Source organism: Haliotis rufescens, unplaced genomic scaffold, assembly GCF_023055435.1.
Source record: "Haliotis rufescens isolate VD_foot unplaced genomic scaffold, xgHalRufe1.0.p SCAF_23, whole genome shotgun sequence".
In the NCBI taxonomy this organism is placed as follows: domain Eukaryota; kingdom Metazoa; phylum Mollusca; class Gastropoda; order Lepetellida; family Haliotidae; genus Haliotis; species Haliotis rufescens.
The window spans coordinates 2,686,450-2,713,569 of NW_025963924.1; the positions used below are offsets into that span (position 1 = coordinate 2,686,450).

Below are 27,120 nucleotides of genomic sequence, written 5' to 3' on the forward strand. Positions count from 1 at the left end.
GCCTGTCCACTATAATCATATGTTTCTCAGGTTAATTTAATTAAAACTTTAAATTGAATTCATTGAACGTGAAGTAATGCAAGTAAAGAAATAGCAAACACTTTTTAGGTCAGATTTGTATTTAATATCCTAGAATACATCATGTAAATATCCTTATTCCTAAATAGGGCCTAAATATAAGGTTGTCTTAAAGCTAACAGGGTTTCTTTTTGGTTACATCTTTACATGTGAATTAATGCTTATCATCGGGTAATATTTAGAATATTTTCACATTTGAAATATAACCCGACCGTCGGGCAGGGGAATTTGAAAATCTGGCAGCCCGAGTTGAAATCAACCCGTCTCGAACGGTCGGGCAGGCAGGTATTTCGAACCCTGGTGTAAATCTCACAAGGAAGACCAACGCCTGCTGGGGGTGAGTCGTGACCAAGAAGCCTCAAGTTTATTTTCAGTATCAATATTCACCCTGTAACATAATTGAACAAATAATAAATAGTTATGTAACCGGAGTGGTTTAGGTGAATGAATCACTAAACGCTGGTTGATTTGTTGATGACAGTTGTTTAATACAGTAGCATAAATAACAGAGGCCCTGTGAAAATAAATACACCGAGTCAAAATATGCACAATACCTACACATACAAATAAATCATTACATAACTTATTAACAAATATTAGAATCTTATATATATATATCATATACATTGTTATGATCCATCGTAATTAGTTTTATCTTACTTTACTCTAAATATTACAGGGGATTTATCATATAATAAATTGACAAACATAGCTTATCAATAATGGGAGAATGATGATAAATGCATTAATACATAACACACAATTTCAGTACATATCACCATAAATACATACAAAATATAAATGTCCTCACCAGGTGTATAGCACTGTGCCCTATGATGTCACAACATCAGACATTTGCTTTACCGGGACACACCTGAACATAAATATATATAACATAATTACAGTGTAACATATTACATCAATATGTTTACATCCTTAGGTATATACAATAACCCTAAAATATATATTCTAATCACTCACCTCATCATATAGACATACAGACATACATTCATACATGTGCAGTTAGATGCAGAACTTTTATTTACAGGTAAAGAGCTCAAGTCTATCAATAAATGTACTCATTATGCTTAGTTACACAATAAGTTAAGTAATATCAACATGAAAATGCTAGTTAAGATTATCTATTATAAACATACTTACATACTTAAAGTATTTAAGCAAATTTATCCTAACTACATTTATCCGAATACGATGACTGACATGATATATACTTATCACACCTAACAATATAAGTATTATTAAAAGAAGTTAAGAAACCATACATATGCACTTTAACAAACCCTTCAAAGCACTAAATAAGAACACATAAACATACAATTCAAACAATCTAACCTGTGACAGTTGATTGAATTATTTCAGCGATGAACTGAGAACTTGTCTCCATACATAGTCAAATACAAGTGTAAATTCAAACTGACCAGTCCCATAATGCACCCTGTCACTGAAAGTGAGGGGCTGGGGCTAGACAATAGAGACCAGAGAAACAATAGAGAAGGCAAGCGCAAGGGTGACTGTGCTATTGTATTAGTGAAGCAGGTTAGATAGGAGGGTAGACTAAAACTTAGGTATTAAAATAAGAGGTGACCTTAAAATACACTTGATGATATCTACATAATTACATACTACTACAGTTATACACATTAAAACATTGCACTTATCACCGTTATTGATATAATAATTAAAATGCATTCACCACATTAATCACGTTGTTCTCCATATTACTTAAACTGCATCAATGCACTTTTATATACAAGATGTAAATTATACATACATGAAATATAAACAATAAATGTTTAATATGCCTACCGAGTATCTGGCACTCAGGTGATAGTAGGCAAAATCACTTGTCACTGCAAATCCATATATAAATAACATACACATGTCACTCTAACTTAAATATCATAAAATAATATACATAGTAATCTACTGCCATATTAATTCATTCTAAACCTACTATAAACATAATCTTAAATAGGATATGTCATAGATAAACATACATAAATTAAGATGATATTGATTAATTTATCATGGTGAACAATAGGGCAGACACAGATACTTATATGTCGCCTTTATCATTAAAATATTATAATACATTCACATCATATCAGAAAATCATAAACATGAATGGTGTGCTTATAATCATTACTGTACTTATACTTATACTAATGACATAAAATACATTCATACACTCAAATCACAAAACTATATCCTACACAAGATCTTTAATACTGTGAAAAGCGACGTTTCGGTATAGATATCTATACCGAAATGTTGCTTTTCACAGTATTAAAGAAGGTGTTATCCATAAAATTGTGTCTATCTTGTCATCCGTCAACTTCTTAGTTATGCCTATCAAACAATATATCCTACACTGAAATAATGTTTACTTACTAAAACAAATTTTACATCCTACATAATGTTTATGATTGAGTATTAAAACTAACCTTTAGAGAAAGATGAAGTTGTGAAAATCCTTGTATATCACATGTACAATACGTGTCACAATACATGTCTTATGCAGTGACTGTCCAGTGCAGTTGTATATAGTAGACTGACTTAGTGCTTGTGTTTGTTTTGAAGCTTGTCCTCTAAAAGCAATTTAAACGATTATTCTTGACACTCACAATAAACCAAAAAACTGACCAGTCCAAGTTCAGCTTGGAGCAATCAGGCTAGAAACTGGTACCGGACATAATCCAATAAAATACAACAACTACACTGTCTAAAACCAATACCATATATATACGGTTAAACTATGAAAAATGACACTGCCACATCAACATTTCCCCTACAATCCAGGTGTCATGTTTTAAAGACGGATAACTCCCAATTACTTATCATTTTTGTTTTGTTTGTATCAAGTAAACTAGCAAGGTGAATTCAAATCTGTTTCAAATAAACTTGTGGTTCATTTTTATCCACAGGGCATATAATGTGGGGGGATATAGTTCTTCCGTCCGTAATCATTTCATTTTCGGAGCACAATTTGAAAATCATTCAATATTTTTCAACAAAAACTGCCAGACATATCAAACAGATCCTGACGTGGTGCCTTTTGCATTTTAAGGAATTGGGGCTTTTTTATTTTTCCCGATTTCCAGGAAAACATTTTGTACTTCTTCTCATAAGGGGGTGGATTTCATTTACGTAACACAACTTGAAAACTGGGAAACACTTTTCATCCAAACCTCTTACATGTATTAACCAAGGGCTGAAGTGGTGCCTTCTGCTATTTACAGATTTTTCAAAATTAGATTTTTCCCTGTTTCCATGGAAACAAGTTAGACTTAGCTGAAACCGTATTCCATGGTATTGTTGTGATAGCTTAATAACTACTCTTGTATACAGACAGACGAGACAGAAATTCTCTCATAAAGTTGTACTTAAAGTTGACTTTATCAGTAAGATGATCTGACAACTGCAGCCATTGAGAATGTTCATGGTCATCTCTCTGTAATCAGTTTTGAATATGAATGAGGTAACTTTGATATGATACCATAACCAGTGCTGTAACCAGAGGATCACCCAATACTTTCAGTCCAACATCATCTTTCGGCTGGCTGTGCAACAAAATGGCAACTAAATATCATTGTCACACAATATAATGTGAGTTTTCTTAAACAGCAAAATTTTAAATGTTTCATTGTCAGTTCCAAATGAAATTTCTTGTCATAAATTACTCACCACCATCTGCAAAACTGATAGAAAGATACATGCTTATCTCCTGAATCTCTAATAGAGCCTAGAGAATTCAGATCCAGATTTTTTAATTGTCTTTTCTTACCAATATGAAATTGCAGTATGCATAATGAGATGTGGGGTTGAATATCTCTTTAGCAAGACATTGTTGCCATAAAAGGTGACTATGCTTGTCGTAAGAGGTGACTAACGGGATCGGGTGATCAGACTTGCTGACTTGGTTGATGCATGTCATCGTATCCCAATCCCATGGATCGATGCTCATGATATCGAATATTTACAGACCGCCATCATATAGCTATAATATTGCTGAGTGCAGCATTAAACAACAAACAAACAAATGGCATAATAACATGTATTTTGTAATGTATTGTGACATTTAGCACCTTCAATCTTAAAATGTCATTAACAGTGTTGGATCAGTATTCTTTCTGCAAATACAGCATTGAACTCCTGAAGGCCTAGGAAGCTGAAACAGCTATGTTGTCTCATCTGATTTTTAAAAGGGAAGCCATTTGAGGTGTTTTTATAAATGTCATTTGGGCCCAATATTCAGCAATTTCTGCAAGTATTGTTTTACTTTTTTATGCAGTTGGTATGAGGTATCTTTGTGTGTATTCTGTGTTATAGTAAGTGCCCTGCAACCGATGCTTGTCCTAATCAGGTACTATATAGCCTGGGTGGCTCGGTGACTGATTGTGTGTCCTCGTACCCTGACATCATGGATTGTTGCTCACAGCATTAACCACTGGTTTGTCTGTCTCAGACTTGATATTTGTACAGCCATGATGAAGCTGCATTATGTCACTCATTCTCCCAGGTATGTGGTATGTGAAATTTACTTCATCTGTGGTATCTTATCATCATATCATCTGTGTCACATTGAGAGGTATGGTTGGTTGGTTTGTTGTTTAACGCCGCACTCAGCAATATTCCAGCTATATGACGGCGGTCTGTAAATAATCGAGTCTGGACCAGACAATCCAGTGATTGATATCATGAGCATCAATCCTCGCAATGTGGGATCAATGACATGCATCAACCAAGTCAGCAAGTCTGACCACCCGATCCCGTTAGTCGCCTTTTACAAGCATAGTCGCGTATTACGGCAAGCATGGGTTGCTGAAGATCTACACCAGATCTTCACGGGTCTTGAGAGGTATGAGTGAGATGGGTTTAATGCAGCTTTGGAGGACAGTATTATATGATGTCATTTCAGCTTAATGTGGGAGGAAAGCCTGAAGTGATGCAGGTCCCAGACGTTACCACTTCCGTGAAACCTAGGAGCAAGGGTGTCTAGGTGCTGACAAACCTAGAAACATAATTGGAGCGAACTGGGACTCGAACCCACAATCACACCACAATTCTGGTGTGCCCAATGGACACAACTCTGCACAGCGAAATGTGGCCCCTTAGACAACTGGGCCATCTGTGCCCCCTGAGAGATGTGAAGTAGTGACTAATGTGATTGGGTTGTCAAACTTGCCGACTTGGTTGATGCATGTCATCGTACCCCAATTGCATGGAGTGATGCTCAAAATGTCAATCACTGGATTGTCTGGTCCAGATTTGCTTATTACAGTCTGGCAAAGTTGTCCAAAACTATGAATTTGATATTTTCAGTGAGTCAAGTAAAGGGCTTATATCCTACCTCATCCTCTAATCCTGTTCTTACGTAAGAAATGGCGGGTGAGGGCCAGTAGCAGTGACAAAATGTGTCGAGCGTTTCTTTTAAGTGCAAAGAAAGAAAGAAAAATGTAGGCCCCTAGTGTCTAGTATGTTTGTTTTTGAATGGAAGTATTTCATAAGGCTTGATATATACTCCTTGAAAAAAGTTAAGCACCCCCTGAGATAACGAATTGTATTGTCACCATTAATTTCAACTGTAATGGCAGTGGTGATTATGACAAGAATGGTGTTCCATCAAAAGGATGTGAGTGTTCCTGTTTGATGTTAGAGCTCGCCGTGGCATGCACGTGCAGTATTCTCTACAATGGTGGTGGTTTCTTATTGTCAGAGGGTTGTCCTTACCGATGACATTCATTCATTGCAGCTCATTTTGTCAGAAATTTCAATCAAGCATTTGTTTCATTAGTCACTGAATCATTTCTGGGGGTGCTCAATCTCATTAAAATTAGGTCTGATTTCTTGCAACCACTTTGTTCAGTGGTAGCAAGAACTAAGATATGATTTTAATGTCTTTTGCAACTATATCTATGTCTGTTTACACACTGCGTTTTCTTCACCTTTTGTCAGAGGGAAATATACACGTTACATTCGACAGTCAAACAGACATTACAGGCTATTGACCCATATGTCCCAACAACAAAGCATGTTTGCAGTGCAACCACATAACTATTAACAGTTTTGAGAGGAGTAGGCCACTACCGCTTCCATGTAGGTACGACATGTAGTAAGTTCATCCTCAATAAACTTGCAACCTTTTGTTAGATAATAAGAACAAAACTTTCAGCATCAGGTACATTTTTATGTCTTCAAACCTTAACAGATAACCAGAGACCATATCTCATTATACGGTCTCTGCGCTGGTATAATATTGGCACAGAAAAACAACTTAGCAAAATTAAATAGCTCAATTTAAGGTATGAGAAATGGCCCACATATATTTTTAACTCAATCAGTTTACTTCTACCTCACATTTCAAATGATCGCATGGGCAAGATATCATTTATTAAAATGAACACAGTATTACTTATAGATGTAGGATTAGAGTTATCTCCCCTCAGCAGGTACTTGAATATTATGAGCATCAGGGTTAGTTCAACGCATAATACATATGGTTATTTCACAAGACACAAATGGCTTTCAAACATTGTAATGATTTTTTGATAGGACATTCTTGTATGTTATTACCAAACCTGAAAATATCAGCACTTTATGTTCTAGGAAGTGAACCAATGTTAACACTGCTATAAAGATAAACCTTTTGATTTAAGAGATGCATGGACACAACGTTATCAGATTAAATATGACAAAGTGACTGTCTGTGCTCCATACCTATAGCTGAGCTACAGAGTTATCACTTGTTTTTATCTGAATCAGATAGGTAGCAAACAATGCTTGTAGTTGTATAATGTACACTACAAAGTTGCTGCAATTGTAGTTCATTCTGGGCAGTGTCAGTGATGTCCTTGACAACACCTTTGTAAGAGCTGATTACCATAGTTTGAGGTACGTCTTCCACAACAGGCTTACCTCCCCTGGTGTTTTGGAAGTGACTTTGTCACTCTTCAGTGAGTAACTACAATGAGATTATTCAGTTCCTTCTTCATGAGTATCTTCTCCTCACACTCTACAGCTTCTTGTCACAGGGATGGGGTGTACCCCACACAAACAGTTGACTGTTTGGGTACAGTTTGAATAGAAGTGACATCCTTCACATCTGAGGAGTTGATGGTCTCACCGTCGCAGGGTTGTACGTGATAACTGATGGTAGAGAATTGTACAACAGGCTCGCTTGGTCAATTAATCCTCCAATTAAGGCTCCTCGTCTGTCATCCTATTTCTCTTTGCAGTTGCCTGAACATCTGCAAGTATTCAGAAACATGTCTGTATCAATAACTAGTTTTACCAGGTTGTATATTTTGTAATATGTGGCACATATATGCAACAATGCTACTAAATTTGGACCAATAGTGGTAGACTCCCTAATGACAACATACAGCAGTAGGGTAGCCTAGTGGTTAAAGCGTTCGCTCGTCACTCCGAAGACCTGGGTTCGAATCCCGACATGGGTACAATGTGTGAAGCCCATTTCTGGTGTCCCCCGCCGTGATATTGCTGGAATATTGCAAAAAGCGGCGTAAAACCAAACTCACTCACTCACCACTAATGACAACATACAGCAGTAGGGTGTGATGCTGATGATGTTTATTGTGCATATGTATACTTAGTACATTATCCTGAAACAATGGAATTACAACATAATCAAATAAATAACAGAATCTAATAAAGATGTTTTCTCTTTGCATTTATAAAATGCACCCAGATACATCTATCACTCCTATCAAACAATCACATTTACTTGCCATTACTCTAACATAGTATGTAGTTGATATATATTTAGGTTAGAATATGATACTTAATTGTACAGTTAAAAACTCACTGAACTGTGAGTTCATCTACAGTTAAAAATATATACACAATACACTATGTTTCCAATTTTTTCAAGACGTCCTATTTCTAGTCATTGTTACTAGAAATCATCCATATGGATGTAAAACCCTGTGACCAATACGCTGTTGTTTCGGGCTCTCTTACTGATTCGGGAAGGTTATTATATGTCATGGGCAAGAGTGAGGGCTTTCAGCTGATCAACAACTCAAAGCCGGAATAAGTTATCGATTCTCTCCAGTAAATTATGCTTGTCATAAAAGGCAACTTAATGGGTCAGGTGGTCAGACTTGGTGACTTGGTTCATTGCATGTCATCGTACACCAATTGCCTGGATCACAACATCAATTACTGGAATACAGGCTGTCTTGATATAGATGGAATGTTGCAGAGTATAACAAACAACAAAAAACTTAATATGCTAAGCTCATTGAAATTTGAAGCGCTATCAACTAAAATTATGTCATTACAAGATCAAAGATACCTCACTCATTTTGTGAAGTATAAAACACGATAAATTCTTTAGAATATTCCTGGGACTGAGGTATGTTCTATAATGTATACCAAGTGGGCAATCTCATTAAAATCAGATCTATGTTCTCGCTGCCACTAAACAAAGATCTGAGGACATCCCATTACAGGTCACATCAGAACGACCTTTCATCCGACCAATCAAAGCGTCACTTACCAGATCATGAAAGTGACAGTCAGAATGTATTTTCTAATCAATGCAACCTCGAAATCGTTAATACGGAGTATTCTGAACGACAGTTACGGCCTGTACGACTGATTCCGTCAAAATTATCGTCTATCTCTCGGTTCCGTGGGATAAACATTTTAACGGAGGACGCATTGTACAGTACGTAGGAAGCACTGTCATACACTCTCAACCATATATTAGACATTATGGAATGTTCTATTTCTGTTTTCAAAATATTAATCGAGAACTGTGTCAATATTTTTCAAGCGTAGACAAAAATGGAATTCGCTAGGTTGAAATGAGTGCCGTAAAGCTTGAGAAAGCTTCTGTCTAATTGGCTGATGTTGACTTTGCTGATGTCATTTCAGTCGTCTGTCAAAATTCGCGAAAGGTCGTCATGACCCGTAATGGGATGTCCTCAGATCTTTGTTAGCGGCAGCGAGAACTAAGATCTGATTTTAATGAGATTGACCAAGTGGGCGACAATTCTAAACAATGAACCAAGACTCCCTCCCAAGTCTTCTGAATCGAGTCATCCAACCTCAGTATTTTACATATGCGGCGTTGTTACAAAGTATAACAATCTGCCCAAACTATGGACTTCACACATTGTAGTGGTATAAATATAGGTTACCGATCTACACAAGGACAATATGGAATTTCAATGCTTGAGGCCGGACAGGGCACTAACCTACTTATACCACGTGGGCCCCATTATTGATCTAACATTTATATATAATATGTGAACTTAGTGGCATGGTCCTAATTAATCTTCAAATGACATTTTGAAGGAATCTCGTCCACTCCTCTGGCAGCATGCCCTCCAGTTCAGTCCAGGACATGGTCTATGGTGAAAAGGTCAGGAGTCATGGCTGGCCATTGCATTCTGGTGATGGTTTCCTTCTGGAGGTTGTCAGTTAAAATATGTGTACAGTGGGCACAAGCTTTATTATCTTGAAAGACAAAACGTGGACTAGTATGGTGCACCGACGCCAGTTTAATTTCTCAGTAAAACTGTCCAGTCTATCATAGTGATCCCACTCCATATCATTACAGACCCACCCCCAAATCTGTCATCTTACTTTGATGTTGCATGACATTCGTCAAGACGCCTCCAGACACATCCACCAATATCCAGAAGGACATTACACTAGACCTGTTTCTAAGATCTACCACCATTGGTGTCTGGCTGGAATGTGTTGATTTGTTAACGGTGGTACAACACTTGGTTGCAGAGCATGCAGATTAGCTCCATACAGATGTTTTGTAATTGTCTGTCCAGTAAATTGAACTCCGGTGGCCTGGCACATGTGAACAGTGATACGAGGGGTGTTCATTAAAGATTTCCCCTAAACCACTTAGGGTTATCATATTTGGTTGAAATTTCACATGTGTAATGATACATGCATCTATGGGTTATGTCTGAATTTGCAGCACCGAACTATTAATCTTACCACTTTTACAGGTGTTATGATCGAGTAGGGTGTGACAATGGAGGCAGTAGAATACCGAGCAGTGATTAGGTTTTTATATTTGAAAGGTCGCACACCAAAAGAAACTTTCAATGAAATGAAAGCAACTTATGGGGAAGATGCCCCATCATATGACGTTGTTAAACACTGGCATCGCCAGTTCAAGTGTGGTCGGACATCTGTGGAAACAGCTGCCATTCTTGGTCGCCCCCATTCAGGCATTGATGAGGACACTATCCATCAAGTAGAGCCCGCCATTTTGGCGGGCGGACGTTTAACTGTTCGCCAGTTAGCACAAGATGTCAAGATCAGTGTAGGGTCTGTGGAAAAAATCATCCATGACAATTTGAACATGCATAAGGTGTCTTCACGATGGATTCCCAGGTTGCTCACACCTTTCCAAAAGCAGGAACGAGTCAATTGCTCAAAGGATCTTTTGGACATATGCCAAATAAAACAGGCAAACTTTTTTGACAGAGTTATCACACAGGATGAAACATGGGTCTATCACTATGATCCTGAGACTAAAGTTCAGTCAATGCAATGGAAGCATGTGGAGTCACCCCCCCCCAAAGAAGGCACGTGTCCAACCCTCTGCAGGCAAGGTCATGCTCACGGTGTTTTGGGACCAGCATGGAGTAGTGATGATGGATTTCTTGGCAAAGGGTACCACAATTACAGGAGCTTATTATGCTTCACTGCTGGGGAAATTGCGGGTCGCTATCAAGCTTAAGAGGCGTGGCATGCTGACCAAGGGTGTCCGTTTCCTGCAAGACAATGCTCCAGTACACAACTCTCATGTTGCCCAGACAGAAGCGCAGTCCTGTGGCTATGAAATCCTTCCACATCCTCCTTACTCTCCTGACCTTGCACCATATCTGACTTCCACCTTTTTCAAACCATGAAGTCATTTTTGAAAGGGAAAACGTTTCACAGATGATGAAACACTGATTTCTGAAGTCAAGTCAGGGTTTGAGACGCAAAATGAAGGCTTTTACAAGCGAGATCTCCATAGTTGCATAAAACCATGGGAGAAGTGTGTAACTGTTGGTGGTTCCTATGTGGAGAAAGACTAATACCTATGTCAAGTTTCATTCCACTAGGTCCATTGGAAGTGGGTCAGGGGAAATCTTTAATGAACACCCCTCATATGATTGTCTGTTTGGACTTGATTCTTAAAGCCTGGTATCTGATTAAACGATCCTTGAATTGTTGTGTTGACCTAGGGTGCCCTGTGTGGGGCCGATCATTAACATTTTGTGTCTGCTGAAACCTGGTCCAAAGTCTGCAAACCACAGACTGAGACACATTCAACATATTGCCAAGCTCTCCCTGGGTTCTACCAGTTTGAAGCATGCCAATATCCATTAGTCATTCATCACGTAATAGACGATGCATACCCAATCTGATCTGAAATACTGCATAAAAAACAAGAGTAGAAAGCTTACGTGTTACTATGGATAATGAAAATCAGCAATGCTAATGTCTCAGAGCGACTTGATGACCTTTCACTGACGTGTCAAAATCAAGAAAGGAACCCCCTCCCCACGTACATGGAGTAATCACATGGTCCACAAGCAATGTTTTAGGTGTGTTGGCTGTTAGGTTTTGGTTCCAAAATCGTTCCATCTCTGGCAGGCAATTTTCAAAGCTGATCTTTTTCTGACGATCCTTACATTTATATTTCATGTTCCCCTGCTTTGAATGGAGAGAATAAAATACCAATTAAATCCGTTTTAGATATATACTGAACAGCATTGAAAACGCACCACTATGAAAATGGATGTATTTTTATCCGGGCTTAAGTCATATGAAAATAAACAAGTATTTGTCACAGAGTGACGAAATATCCCCCGCCTGTACACCATAGTACCAAATATGAAGACAATCCAGCGATTAGTTCTTGAGATATTGTGGCAACACCGTTTTCCAACTCCAAAAACAGATTTGCCTGCTGTGACCTTGAAAATGGGGTCAAGGTCACCAAATCTGACAGGTGTATGCGGTGTCTGTATATACACTATAGTTCCAAATATGAAGACAATCCAGCGATTAGTTCTTGAGATATCGCGGCAACACCGTTTTCCAACTCCAAAAGCAGATTTGCCTGCTGTGACCTTGACAATGGGGTCAAGGTCACCAAAACCGACTGGTGTCTGCGGTGTCTGTATATACACCATAGTTCCAAATATGAAGACAATCCAGTATTTAGTTCTTGAGATATCGCGGCAACACCGTTTTCCAACTCCAGAAGCAGATTTGCCTGCTGTGACCTTGAAAATGGGATCAAGGTCACCAAAACCGACTGGTGTCTGCGGAGTCTGTATATACACCATAGTTCCAAATATGAAGACAATCCAGTGTTTAGTTCTTGAGATATCGCGGCAACACCGTTTTCCAACTCTAAAAGCAGATTTGTCTGCTGTGACCTTGAAAATGGGATCAAGGTCACCAAAACCGACTGGTGTCTGCGGAGTCTGTATATACACCATAGTTCCAAATATGAAGACAATCCAGTGTTTAGTTCTTGAGATATCGCGGCAACACCGTTTTCCAACTCTAAAAGCAGATTTGTCTGCTGTGACCTTGAAAATGGGATCAAGGTCACCAAAACCGACTGGTGTCTGCGGAGTCTGTATATACACCATAGTTCCAAATATGAAGACAATCCAGTGTTTAGTTCTTGAGATATCGCGGCAACACCGTTTTCCAACTCCAAATGCAGATATGCCTGCTGTGACCTTGAAAATGGGGTCAAGGTCACCAAAACCGACTGGTGTCTGCGGAGTCTGTATATACACCATAGTTCCAAATATGAAGACAATCCAGTGTTTAGTTCTTGAGATATCGCGGCAACAAACAGGTGGGACGTACGGACGGACGGACGGACGGACGGACGGTCGTGAATACTATATCCCCCGCTTCGCGCTTTCGCGCGGCGGGGGATAATAAGTGAATGAGTAATATACAACGTTCTGGACGAAGCATGAAGAAGAACAGCTCGTCAAAACACATTCCTATTTTTTTTGTGAGCGAAATCGCCAAAACGCAACAAATTGCGTGCACATCATGGAAAACGTGTTTTGTTTCATGGGAAGCACGCAGAATAGGGCTATAAAAGACAGACTTTTAAAAGCCACATCACTTGTTGCTGCAGACGTAAAGGGTACTGACACAAGAAATTCCAAGATTAACAGCAGAGGAACGTGAACGTGCCTTTGGCATGCTTCAAGTTGGTACGTTAAGTAGAGTCGTTGCACAACGGTTTCAATGCCATCATTCAACAGTCCTCAGGCTACTGAGCAGATACCAGCAGACAAGAACCACCAGAGATCGACCACGTCCGGGTCAACGTCATGTAACTACACCATGTCAGGATCGCCATATTGTTCGTCGGCATCTTCGTGATCGTACACTTCCGGCTACCAGGACTGCAGCAACCGTACAAGGCCGACGGAATTGATCAGTGCTGACACCGTATGTCGACGTCTCCGCTCAGCAGGACTACGTGCTCAACGTCCATATGTTGGACCCATACTCACTGATCGACATCCAAAATATCATCTGGGTTGGGCCAAAAGGCATAGTCATTGGAGATTGCGGCAGTGGCATGGTGTGCAGTTCTCTGATGAGTCCCGTTTTCATTTACGGAATGCTGACGCTCGACTGCGGGTGTGGCGTCGACGTGGAGAACGTTACCACAATGACTGCGTTGTACAGACAGATTGATGGGTGGAGGGAGTGTCATGGTGTGGGGCGGCATCAGTCATAACCATCGAACAGAGCTCCATGTTTGTCGTGGAAGAGTTAATGCCCTTTACTATAGGAATAACATATTGGCAAATCACTTCATCCCATTCTTTCATCAGCACCAGGATATGCAGACCTTCCAGCAAGATAATGCAAGAGTGCACACAGCACGTGTTTCAACACAGTACCTAGCGAACAATAATGTGCCTCTGCTTCCATGGCCAGCCCTGTCACCCGATCTATCGCCAATTGAACATCTATGGGATTACCTGGGTCAACGCCTCTCACCTCGTCCGCAAGTACAGAACCTGAGAGAACTTGAAGATACACTACGTCAAGAGTGGAATGCCTCAGAACACTATTCGCCAACTTATTCGATCAATGAGAAGACGTTGCTTGGCCTGTGTTGCTGCCATTGGCGGACACACCAGATATTGACTTTTCATTTTAACCCTATGTGTCTTCCTTACACTGATGATGTAATTGTAATTTCAGTGTGGTATTCCTGTTTCCTTTGTCGTCTTTCTTAATAATCCGTCTATGTCTGTTCTAATCAAAATCGGTCATTGCTCAAGTTGTTTTTGTAATATTTCAAGATTTATTGCTGGTGCGTTTTCAATGCTGTTCAGTATATTTACGTACCACTGTTCTTATCTTGACATGTATAATCCATCAGTATCGGTGTCACAATACTGGTTGTGAAAAAGTGAGCTGTCTCTAGATATCAGTGCTGTTGTGACAGATGGTAGATATTTAATTTGTACCTGACAAAGTCTTGTGAAAAGATTGCCAGTACACAATTCTTGTCAGACAAGCTGGTGGTCATAACCTGACCTTGTTGATTGTTTGTGTCTGTACTTTGATCTTGTGAATCATTGCTCATGCCACTTGCTCTGAGTTGTGCACGACCCAGATCTGATTACCTACAGGCTGTAGTGAGTGTCGCCAATCTTTACATTTGGGTATCTGATATGTTGTCGATGAATAGTCTCTACCCTTAAAAGAATTTAAATAAATAAACAAACTAACAAAAAAATAAACACGATAAATGACTTGTCCCTCAACTCCCATATTGAAATATAAACTGCCAAAAACACAATTTCCTGATATCTGAGACTAAATCTTTCAAAATGTCAAGCTCAAAATGTGACAAATATTCATGAAGAAAAACCTACTTTCCTGAATTTTTAATAACTAGGGATTTTTTTTTGAAGTGATCATAGCAAGGACCACATTGCAAAGTGTTATCTAGAAAGTGGCATGTGACTATGTGTTATCTAGAAAGTGGCATGTGACTGTGTTATCTAGAAAGTGGCATGTGACTGTTATCGAGAAACAGGCATGTGAATGTGTTATCTAGAAAGTGGCATGTCACAGTGATATGTCAATATAAAGTGCAACTGGTCCAGGTGTCAGTTGTTAACCCTCTGAATGCCAGGGGGACATATATATGTCCCTCCTCTTCAACCCTCACTTTGAAGTCGAATATAAGTCAGCATAATCATGCACACAAATACACTTCACTGTTTTGAATTCTATGGGAAATTCCCTTTACCGTGATATCATCCACTGTCCTTTTAGCCAAAGCAAAATTACTGAAAATGACCTCTGTAAATTAGGCACATTGTAAATCTCGCAATTTTTGACACATTACTTTGTTTGTTGTTTAACGCTGCACTCAGCAATATTCCAGCTATATGAAAGCGGTCTGTAAATAATCAAGTCTGACCAGACAATCCAGTGATTGACATCATGAGCATTGATCCACACATTTGATCAACCAAGTCAGTAAGCTTGACCAGCCAATCCCATTAGTCGCCTCTTACGACCAGCATGGTCGCCTTTTACAGTAAGAATGGATTGCTTAAGACATATTCTACCTGGATCTTCATGGGTCGACACATTTCTAAAAATCACCGTTCACAGCATTATTTACAGTATGTTTTGAAATCTAAATTTTGTATATTTACTCAGAGAAATGACTTTTAAAAAAAGCATATCAGTGATCACAGGTTTCTTTCTTTTTATCATATCACCAATGATCATTCCAAAACATTGCCGATAACCCTAGAATCGTTTAGAATGTTTGGGAAAATACGCAAACACGCACGCCTTAGTGAACTTTACACCTTATTGGATAGTGTTTACAAAATCATGTTTCATGTATGCTGGTTTTGAGACGTCTATTACATCACATATTTTTCACACTCTGCTGTGATACATACATCCTAGAATTCCTCATAATTTTAGAATCAAATGACAAATGGTATTTGTAACCTATACAAAGTGTATAGTGTCACTGAAGAGGCAAGATGCGATCAGTGCTCTACTGTGTCTAAGAAGGCCTTCAACAAACTAGCTGAAGCCTTGACTAAAGCTAGAAGAAGAGAAGCTGCTAAGAAGAAAGTGGACGTGATTGCGGCTATTGACTCAGACTTAGCCTCTGACACTGTCACTACACCTCTACCACCTACTCTGGCGAATGAATCTACTTCTGCATTCTCTATGAACATGACAGAACAGCTCTTCAAACAGCAGAAAGAGTCGATGTTTGAGTCCCGCTTCTCAGCTATAACTCAAGACATGGAGATGCTAAAAAAGAAGCAAACAGTATTGGCTAAGAAGAGTCCTTCGGCCAAGAGGCTGCATGGGGGACAACCATCTGTTCAGGTCACAGCCACAGCTGTACGGCCTACCCCAGATGACCATACCGGGTAGAAGCTCCAAGCTTTACCCTCCCATGCGACACGGCCATCAGGGTACCGCAAGGCCATACTCCCCAGCTAGGACACCATACTGTTACTGCAAAGATCTGGATCCGACACCAGCAGCATCAGCACCCTTGATTATCCTGTCTATTTGGTGTAGGATGGATTAGGATCACCTAGAGTATCAAGTGCTTCAAGAACTAGGTGCAGATGATCGGAAGTGAGGTCAGAGTCGGAAGAGATAGAAACCTGAAGTGAGGTCAGAACTGAAAGTGATGTCAGCACTGGAAATAGCAGTACAAGGTCCATCTAATCAGGAAATGACATCTTTTGATAGAAATAGACCATAAGAGATGTCATTATCCAATAAAAGGGAAGTGACAAACCAGAAGTGACGTCACAACCGGAAGTAAGGTCAGACCTGGAAGTGAAGTCAGCACCAGAAATAGAGTCACAAATCCATTTTCAACAAGAAATGACGTCATTTGGTAGAAATAGAATATAACGGTAATTCTAGTGAAAGTATCATGTATTTGACTGATTCTTGATGCATTCTGATGCATTTCCTCAAGAGAAATTTCAGAAGGAAATTATCTGATTAGAATCAGTGATTAAATGGTTCCAAGAAGAGGATTACTGTCAATTACACAGTGAGTTACTAGAGGCAGATCCCACCGGAACCCTCTGGCATATTCTGGCAAAGATGTAATAAAGGTAGAGGATTCACAAGAATTATCAAAAATAGTTATCATTGTTAATAATTCTAAGAATACTACCTCTATTACATCAGAAGTACTCCCACCCACCTCCCCAATTCATTTACAGTACTGTAAGTACTTTACTTAGTGGTTAGATGTTGGAAAGAAGTGAGGTTTCCCGCCATTATGCATGTCATAGCTTGGGTTGCTGTTTGGAACAATCGATCAATCTGATCCTGTCACTGGACAGTGGCACGCCACAAGGCAGCTTTATAAGCCCAACCCTGTCTAACATCATGATCAATGATGTTTTTGATCATGCAACTCTCCTACCCAAACTTCTAAATTCACTGATGACGGAGTAATATTGGTAAAGCATATATCACAAATAAAAAAAACTCGAGTCAGCCCTGGACTGAGTAGATCAATGGTGCAATAAATGGGGTTTTACCCTTTCAAGTGAAAAAACTGTGGAAGTTCTATTCAAACGCAGGGGGAAAGATGCTATGAAACTCTGTGTCTCCATAAAAGGCAAACCAATCAAATTCGACAAATCCACAATATTTCTAGGGGTGATCCTTGATCAAAACCTCACTTGGTGCAAACATAGAATATGTGGAAAACAGATGTCAAAAAGACCTGAACGTATTACAAGCTATTTCAGGCACATCTTGGGGCACATCGAGGGACACTCAGCTGGACTTCTACAAATCACTTATCAGATCAAAAATAAACTATGGTTGTGAGGCCTTTCACTCAGCATCAAATACTGTTTTGAGCCGCCTCAACAGAATACAATACAAAGCCCTAATGCTAACCACAGGTGCAGTAACAGGTACTTCACTTGAAGCACTAAAAGTAGAAACAGGAGAACTTCCATTGAAACTAAGAAGAGAGCAGGCAGTATTATTGTTCTTGGGAAGAACATCAAACCCTTTGGTTTAAAAAGATATGTCAAGACAAAAACACCCGAGATCAAGTCCTAGCTAAAAAAAATCCCTCACTAAAGCCATCTGGGATATTAGTACATAACTCATACGAAGTCACAATTGTGATGACATTCAGCCTCCAGAAAGTCACTACGAAGGGTTACACCCTCCCTGGACTTTAAAAATTCCCAAAGTTGACACTGCTTTAACATCAGAAGTCACTAAAATAGTGACCCTACTACATTCTTCGGGCATATACGGTACCTCTAGTGGTTAGATGTTGGAAAGAAGTGAGGTTTCCCACCATTACGCACGTCATAGTTTGGGTTGCTATAGTGCTATATTGGGAACAACTGATTGTGTGTAATTGGCAGTGAAGAGGAGGTCTGTTGAAAATCTGAAAATTTCGTTAGCATGACTGAAGCCAAAATACAGGATTTATGGCAAAGATGTAATAGAGGTAGTATTCTTAGAATTATTTACAATGATAACTATTGTTCGATGTCCCTGCAACATATTTATTTGTACCATTCTTTGGTGTGTAATAGTCAATATTGTAATTTCATATAAACATGTTAATGAAAAGCTGTTACATTTATATTTAAACTAAAAGTGAATATATTACTTAATAAAATGGACAATATTTTTTGTTAAATATATATACCGTATTCGACGTAATAAGCGCCCACAGAAACATTTGCTAATATATTGGCTAGTGAACAATACCAATTAGCACCCCTTCCGATTGATCAATGTACACAACACTTATTTATTCGCCTATAATACGCACTTGTGTGTTATATGCACCCTTAATTATGGGCAATTAAATTCTGGAAAAATGTATCTCTCGTATATAAACATTTCAGGCTGTCAGCATAGACCATAAAATCTATCTTTCAACTCTGTTTTTTCCACCAAATAATATTCTAAAAAGAGCCCCCTATTTCTAATTTTGAGAGCGCCCTGGGCGCTTATTACGTCAAATACGGTACACATTCTTCGAAGAAATGTCTTGATCTTGGAATGTTTTTTTATGTCTTTTGATAGACAAACGGTGATGTTTAATGATTCGCCAGGTGCGCGATAGTCACAAACGATTTACGAATGTCTTGTTTTGTATTATATAATCAAATGGTTCCCCCTTATAAAAATCTTGTGATCACAGGATATTAAACTGTTTGCTTTATTTCTACAAGAATTGATATAGGTACGAAACAACAACTGTGCCATATATCCTGTTGGACAAACCTTATACGATTATCCTGATAATTCTGTACCAAAGGAGCTTTCATTGCATCTTTTATTGTATGATTCTGAGACAAGATGAAGAGAAATAATCACATGATAATGAACAAATACATGTCACCATGGTCACAATTTGAAAATATTTTTGTTTGTTTTGAAATCTTCTATTTAATATTTGATTACATACAAATGACAGCAAACAGTTGTGCATCTTGTCAAATTAAGATACATGGTAACACTATCTAATTGTTTATCTATTCAAGACATTATTTACATGGTAAAAGCAGTATTTTATCAGGAGAATGTTGCAATCTAAGGACTGATTTAAATGTTAGATAGGGCCATACATTTCACTATTACTTCTTTTTTGATAAGTATGATTTAATCATTTTTTATGTTTTCTTTATACACATGTATACAGTTGTATACAGTTTCAATATCAGTATTTGTTGGAATAGTTTGGTTTCTCGTGAACAAAACATCACGGAAATATATTGTCCGTATCCACATCAAATTCTCACCAAGTTACCCGAGATAAAATGAACTTGTATGGGGGCTAATCCTTCATGAGTCTAAATTGAAGTAATTGCTGAATGTTCTAATATAGGTGATGACAGATTTACTTAAATAAAATAGTTCAAGGCAATCTATAAGACTATGTAGACATGTCTTTTGTCTTATTGAATATTATGTCTGGGAGATGGGATCTAATACCTTAGGCTAGTATTTATCTTAACGCTTTAAATCTATTCTCGTTACCTTAGACTAGCATCTATCTAAAAAGCTATAACTGAAACTACTGATATTTTATATATGCATTTTACCTGATGATATGTATTACTTGCTAAACTATAATTATATGAAATGATGTATTAATATTACACCATGATAACTCATAAATGATACCTGCATCAACAGCATTTATGATTCTCAATTTCGTGATAGCTTTCCTCTTACTGTTGCCTGCCATGATAGCATGTGCAAGTGAACTGACACTTTGACAAAATGTCATGAAAATTATGTTTAATGTTTGTTTTACAGACAAAATTAGTCCTATTACATGTACAGGTAAAATTAACACACGGTAATGCAAGATCAACAAGGTTGAATCGTCACCGCTGCTTGTGTTGATTCACCGCTGATTGTGTACAGCCATTTGTCAGTGACACTTAATAACAAAATTGACACTGAGTGTGATTTCTCAGTTCGCTAGACACATCACTAATTAGTGGTCGATGGGCTTGTCAGGGATCAGATATCAGTTTGCTATGTCCATTAGTTTGCTGTAGCGAGTTTGTTATGTATGTAAATTATATATGATAATATACAGGAGATAAATCCGGGACTTTGTAACAGTGTGTTGTATCAGTTTGTTCGCTGTATCAGTGTTCATTGTGTCTGCGTTCTACTGTACTTCTATCGGTGTACGATAAAAAACGGTGAAATTCGTTGTTTTTTAATGCAGAACAGTGTCTTTTTTTCAAACCGCATTAAAAAATTGCAGTTAAATTTACACCATCAGATAGGAAATTTAATATTCTACATTTCTGTGTCATTTTAAAGCCAGAGGTATTTCCAACACCGTGCAAGCGCTATTCTCTCACAACCTGCACTTTTCAGATCTCATGAAATGTGCATCAGAAACATAACTTGGCATCTGGCGGGTTAAACCCACTGGTGAGAGTAAATCTGATAGTCGTAGAGCTATGAATAGCTTATTAGGCCTACATCTAAATAATATAAACATTACAATTATTTATTAGATTGAATTTACTTTGAACAAATTCAAATTCATATTTTCCGTACTTTCAAACACATTTCGACCATAGAATGTCATAATGTTAATAGACACTTAATGTAGTTGGTAGATAAGGTTGTGGTTACTGGGTACTATGTTGAATAATGCAACGTATCTTTATCATCACCAATCCCGTGTAGTTTGTAATGTTACCTTCTTCGTGAAGTTGAGGAGAGTTGATTGTTTTGCATTTGTTAATAGTTTATTGTTGAAATGGTGCTGCCACAATGTGAACACACAGATTTTAATTTCTCTCCCGAAACTTTAAAACATAATCATACATTGGATCTGTTTCAATCTGATATATCTTACATGCCACGTTGTCTCTCAAAAGAAGGTACTTCAAGTACGGGAGACACGGGTGGCCCAGTTGTCTAAGGCGCCACGATTCGCTGTGCAGAGTTGCGTCCCTTGGGCATGCCAGAAACCTATGATTGTGGGTTCGAATCCTGGTTCGCCCAGATTATGTTTCTAGGTTTGTCAGCACCATACCCGTGCTCGTTGGTTTCACCGAAGTGGTAAACGTCTTAGACCTGCATCACTTCAGGCTTTCCTCCCACATTAAGCTGACACGCCATGATATAACTGGAATACTGTTAAAAGCGGCGTTAAACCCAACTCACTCACTCACTTCAAGTACGCCATGGGAGATAACTCTCTTTCTTAGTTCACAACTTTGGTACCCAGGTACCCCTTTCAACCCTATCTACAGATCACAATTCAGTTTTAACAACTTAACACATTTCAGGGATGAACTTAAGTTTTATCATCTATCAGTAGATCCATCTAGCAATAACAAAACAACCCGATAACATAAAGACAATGTCTCCTCTGTATACGAGGCACTTATCTCGACCTACATTGGAAATAGGCACATGACAGTGACTATCACTGATAATCACACCTGTATAAAACTAGCCTGGCCACAGTCCAATCTTCACATGCTGGGACTGGGCGTAGTTAGCAGCAAATGCACAGTGAGTATATATCTAAATATCAGTTTGGCTGACATATATTAATGAACAAATATCGAACCATAGTTATCATTGTTTATAATTCTAAGAATACTACTTCTATTACATTATTGCCATAAATCCTGTATTTTGACTGAAGTCACACCACACTAAAACTTTCAATTTTTTAACTTATCCTGCATTACTCCGTATTGCATTTACTGCTGTCCTTTGACAGAGAGACAAACTGTGTGAGATCCAGCTGCTGAAGAAAGTTGTCCCAACCAGCTTAGGAGGCAGCGCCCTCTCACAGTCGGCACGTGACCCAGAAGTCATGATGTCACACCAAAACACATAACTGCTGTGTAACCTCCACGGACGGACGTACTTTGTATCCCTTGTGGAAATTAAAGCTTATTGTTTGTTTTTTATATTTTGCGTGTTTCTACATTCATTATATGCTGTTACATTGTTACCTGTTACGGGCCGTGACCTTAGGGTCTTCCCATTCGTAAATTGTAACATTTATCGCTCGTTTGTGGCTCACTTCACAGTATTTTACGGGGGCAATGTTGTTCCCGCCATTTTGTTTTCTTTCCTGCCATTTTGGCCATTCACCACGTGGCCACGTAATTTAGCGTCATTGTTTGATCTCATCAACTTCATTGACATACAAAGTTTTTGAGTCACATTATGCTTCCCGCACTTTGTGGTTTTGCCACATAGTTATGTTTTGCTTAAATTCCAGATTTTCTACCCGCTGCACCTGTTGCCGCGGGAACAAATCTGATCGGAGCCGCCCCTTCTGCCGTGATTGTAAGACGCCCTGTACTTTCACAAGGCAGTGCCGATGTTGCAGCCATTCGTCGCTGTGATCCTTCAGCTCATACGAGTATCCAGGACACACCTCGCTCAACGTGCTCGTCGACCCCCATCTCCGTTGACAGCAGCAGCGCTCAGCCTAGCTTCGCAGTGCTCCCAACACCACCGGCGGCTCAGACGCTCCCAACGTAGAGTCTGCCTCCCATGGCACGACATACAACCGTTCACGGTCTCCTACACCTTCTTCGTTGACAACGCTGATGTCTCCGGCGCTCCCGGGGCCTCTGATGTCTCCGGAGCTCCCGGCGCCTCTGATGTCTCCGGCGCTCCCGGTGCCTCTGATGAGTCCGGCGCCGCTGATGAGTCCAGCACCTCTGATGTCTCCGGCGCTTCTGATGTCTCCGGCGCCTCTGATGAGTCCGGCGCCTCAAGAGCTCTGGCGCCTCAAGATCTTCGTCGCCTCTAATGTCTCTGGCGCCTCAAGAGTTACGGCGCTCCCGGCGCCTCTGATGTTCCGGCGCCTTCAGAGCTCTGGCGCCTATGATGTATCCGGCGCCTCATGACCTCCGGCGCCTCATGACCTCCGGCGCCCAGATCCACAAGCTTTATCAAGCTCAGATCTCTCCCATCGCTCTTCGTGATCGTGACTATCGTTCTACTTCCTGGGTGGAATCTTTTCAACCAATAGACAGTTGGTCTGATTCAACTTGCCCACTGAGACGTTATCCTTTATCCCGTCTTTTAAAACGCTATGGTTCCGGAGAGGGTTTTCCATCGAAACAGAGCGTCTTGTGGACAGCGTCTGCATCAGATTCGACGACGACATCCACTAAAAAAGAGTCTACTTCGTCGACATCGCCGACACCAACGCTATTCTTCCCTGCCCTAGCGCCAGCGTTCCTGAAAGAGACTCTTCCTCGGCGCTCCCCGGGTTTTCCACGACGCCCCCGGGGCTTCCACGTTTTTTCGCAAAACTCGGGTACACCACTTGCTCGTCTCTCACACAGTTCATTGAGGATTGTCTATGTGTGGAGTTTGCACCTCAGTTCCGACTCCAATGCGGCTTTCTCGGCTACTGCGCAGAGTGATTTACATGTCACGTGTCAAGTACTCGGACTGTCAACAACTCCGACCAGAATTAGGTCAACTTACCATGGCAAGGGGTGCCATGTATTTCTACAGATTGGCTTACATGTTTACCTGTACACTTGGTGCATCCACTCAACCAGGCGCCTGGCGCAGTTCATCCATGCACGGATGTTGAAACAATAGACCTCCTCTACCAACACGGCTGTCACGAGAAACCTTGTTTCATCAGCCCCTCGCTATAAGAACGATAGCGCTTATAGGCGTTCAAGGGATGGAAAAGATCGCCTTCCTTCGTCCGGTTTGATCTTTTAGACTACGACACCTTCCTATCTTCCGCCTTGACTACCGGACACAGTGTCGATTTGATACTTCGTCCCTCGGCCGTCCCACTGACCCCTGTTGCATACCTGCCTCGTATCGTGTTGTAGTCCTTCATCGTCACCTCAATATAAGAACAGGAGTGCTTATACGCCCGCTTCGGGGATGGAAAAGATCTCATTACTTCGTGCAATGGACATATTGCCTCGACTTCCTACTACCAGGTTACGTCGATTGTGAAGCTGGTTTACTTCGTCTACATGGGGTTGGTTCGCAGGCGTGCACACCTCTTTCCAAATCGTCCCGACGGTAGGCAATCGCAGACCCCTGTTGCTGGCTTCTCCATTTTGCAGTCTTGTAGACGACCTCATTTACCATGACTTCCCGCTCTTCCACTGCCACCTTGTCAGTGGCTAGTGGCCCACACCAGCCCACAGTGTGACCACCTGTGATCCGGAGATAAACACCATTGGCACAGCAACAGCCTCGAGATAAAGGCTTATCCAGGACGTCACTTGCTGACAGTGCACTCTCGCGTCCACTGACGACGTCACCATAGTGTGGTGTTTGAGGACCCAGAGTACTCGCCCCTCTCCCAGCGCTACCAACTCGACCGGCGCCCCTGAGAATCAACATCTCCGGCGTTCCCGGCGCCTCAAACTCAAACGCTCTCCGGCGCCTCTGGCCAGACTATGTCACAAGGTCGACACCCCAACCCTAGATCTGTTTAACTCATCTCTGAATGTTGCCAGCTGTCGTCTTCCATTCCACCAGTGCCGGATACGGCCGCTGTGGCAGTTGACGCCTTCCGTCGTTCCTGAGAAGGATTACGCTTGTACGCTTTTCCGACTCCAGTTCTCCCTCCCACAGTTCTTCAGAGATCCAGGTCACTCGGCCCCTGATATTGAATTTGGTCTCGCCTTGTTGGCCAGCCAGAAGGTGGTTTATCGACCTCCGAAACATAGCCAGAGACAACCCCTGGAACTTCCGGTGTGGTCCAACCTTCTGCTCCATCCACACGGTCTGTTGCCACACCCTAATACCCCCATGTTATCGTCTGCACGCCTGACACAACTGCAGAAAGCCAAGGGCTATTCGGCTAGAGCGACCTAGGCTATTGCTTCAGCCCACCTTCCATCTACATGGGGACTGTATGCTGATAAATGATGCTCGTTCCAGGCATTTTGTTCAGACAAGCACGAGGATCCGATGACAGCGTCACCGCAGTTCCTGGATCAGTTCCTTCTGTACTTGCGAAGCACCGGTCGGTTGAAGGGCTTTACCACCCCAACATACCTGGTCGCCATCTACTCCGTTCTGGCCATCCCGGACGATCGGAGAAAGACGAAAATTCCCGACCTACAGTCTTGGCTGCGCTCATTCAGTCTTGAAGACCTGAAGGCCAAGTTCAGACCGCCTGCGTTGGATCTGAATGTGGTCTTCACCGCCCTTCGAACCACTCCCCTCATCTTCTTTCTACGACCTAAAGAAGAAGACGGCGTTTCTACTGGTTTTGGCTACTGCCGCTCGAGTCCATGTATAGCACGCCCTCGACGTCTCCCGTGCCCGGTTCGAATGCGATACCCAGGGCGCCGTTCATCATGGACCGTACTGGGACTTCAGCGTAAAGACTCAACTCCCAGGACAGCCTGAGAGATCATTCTTTGTTCCCTCCCCCCTCGTCCATTGTGGGTGCCGAGGATGAGGAAGAGCGTCATTATGCCCAGTAAGGGCACTGAAGGTTGTTCTACGACGATCTAAAAGCCTGCTGCAAGTATAGGAAACACCTTTTTTCTGCCGGTTTCCTCTTCGTCGCAGTCGTTGGTCAGCCGGAATACTTTTCCCTGTGGCTCCGGCGGTCATCCTTAAAGCTTATGAAGCCGCCGGATTGGTCCCTCCCCCCAAAGGCTATCAACCGTCATGAGATTAGGGCTATCGCATTTCCAATGGTTCTTCTCGGTATACTGTTCCATCCAGTCGTTCAGGGAAGCCTGTTCTTGGTGATCGGACACCGCCTTCACCAACCACTACTTCCGTGATGTAGCCTTGAAAGATGTCGCCGGCGTTCACAGTTTTGGTCCCTGGTTGTAGCCCAACAGGTCATCTATCACCGACACCACTGATTCTCCGATACCCTGAGCGGGGCCCGTCGACCTCTCTGGTGTTTATCACCCCAGACAAGACGGCTCTCTTGCGTTCCGCATTCGCTCTTAGGTCAGTTTTAGTTTTGGGTTACCCGGCTCATTCTATTTCTGTCACCTATCCGGGTTTTACTTTTTGCATCAACTCTCGTTTCCTGACGCCAACACCGCTGCTTCTCTGATACCTGAGCGGTGCCCGTCGACCTCACCAGTGTTCCTTGCCTCCAACCTAGAGGGCTCTCCTGTGTTTCGCATTCGCTCTTGGCATTGGTTGTAGATTTTGCTGCCGCCGCCGCCGATTCTTCGATACCCTGAGCGGGGCCCGTCGAACTCTCTGGTGTTTATCACCTCAGATTAGAGGGCTCTACTGCATTTCGTTTTTCGCTCTTCGGTAAGTTCTATATTTTGGCAACACGCCTCATTGTATTTCAGATACCTATTCGGGCGTTTCGTTTTTGCATCGACTCTTGTTTCCTGAAGACAGGAATGGTCGTAGATGTTCCGGTCATCACTTGTTTTTCCATCTTATTACATCTCTCAGGGATTTGAATCAGTTATGTCTAAC

General features: G+C 40.9%; 1 protein-coding gene and 1 long non-coding RNA gene across 3 annotated transcripts in view; one reads left to right on the top strand and one right to left on the bottom strand.

Moving 5' to 3' along the window:
• Positions 1 to 5,154: 5,154 nt before the first annotated feature.
• Positions 5,155 to 27,120, bottom strand: part of LOC124120682 — a 103,753-nt gene continuing 81,787 nt past the window's right edge. Inside the window, exon 4 of the long non-coding RNA XR_007222755.1 lies at positions 5,155 to 7,346. This is a non-coding gene — a long non-coding RNA (uncharacterized LOC124120682). The remainder of the gene's footprint in view (positions 7,347 to 27,120) is intronic.
• Positions 22,156 to 27,120, top strand: part of LOC124123220 (ankyrin-2-like) — a 32,358-nt gene continuing 27,393 nt past the window's right edge. For both annotated transcript variants that reach the window (XM_048401654.1, XM_048401655.1), the window contains exon 1: positions 22,156 to 22,209. The gene's annotated coding sequence lies outside the window, so the exon portion shown is untranslated. The remainder of the gene's footprint in view (positions 22,210 to 27,120) is intronic.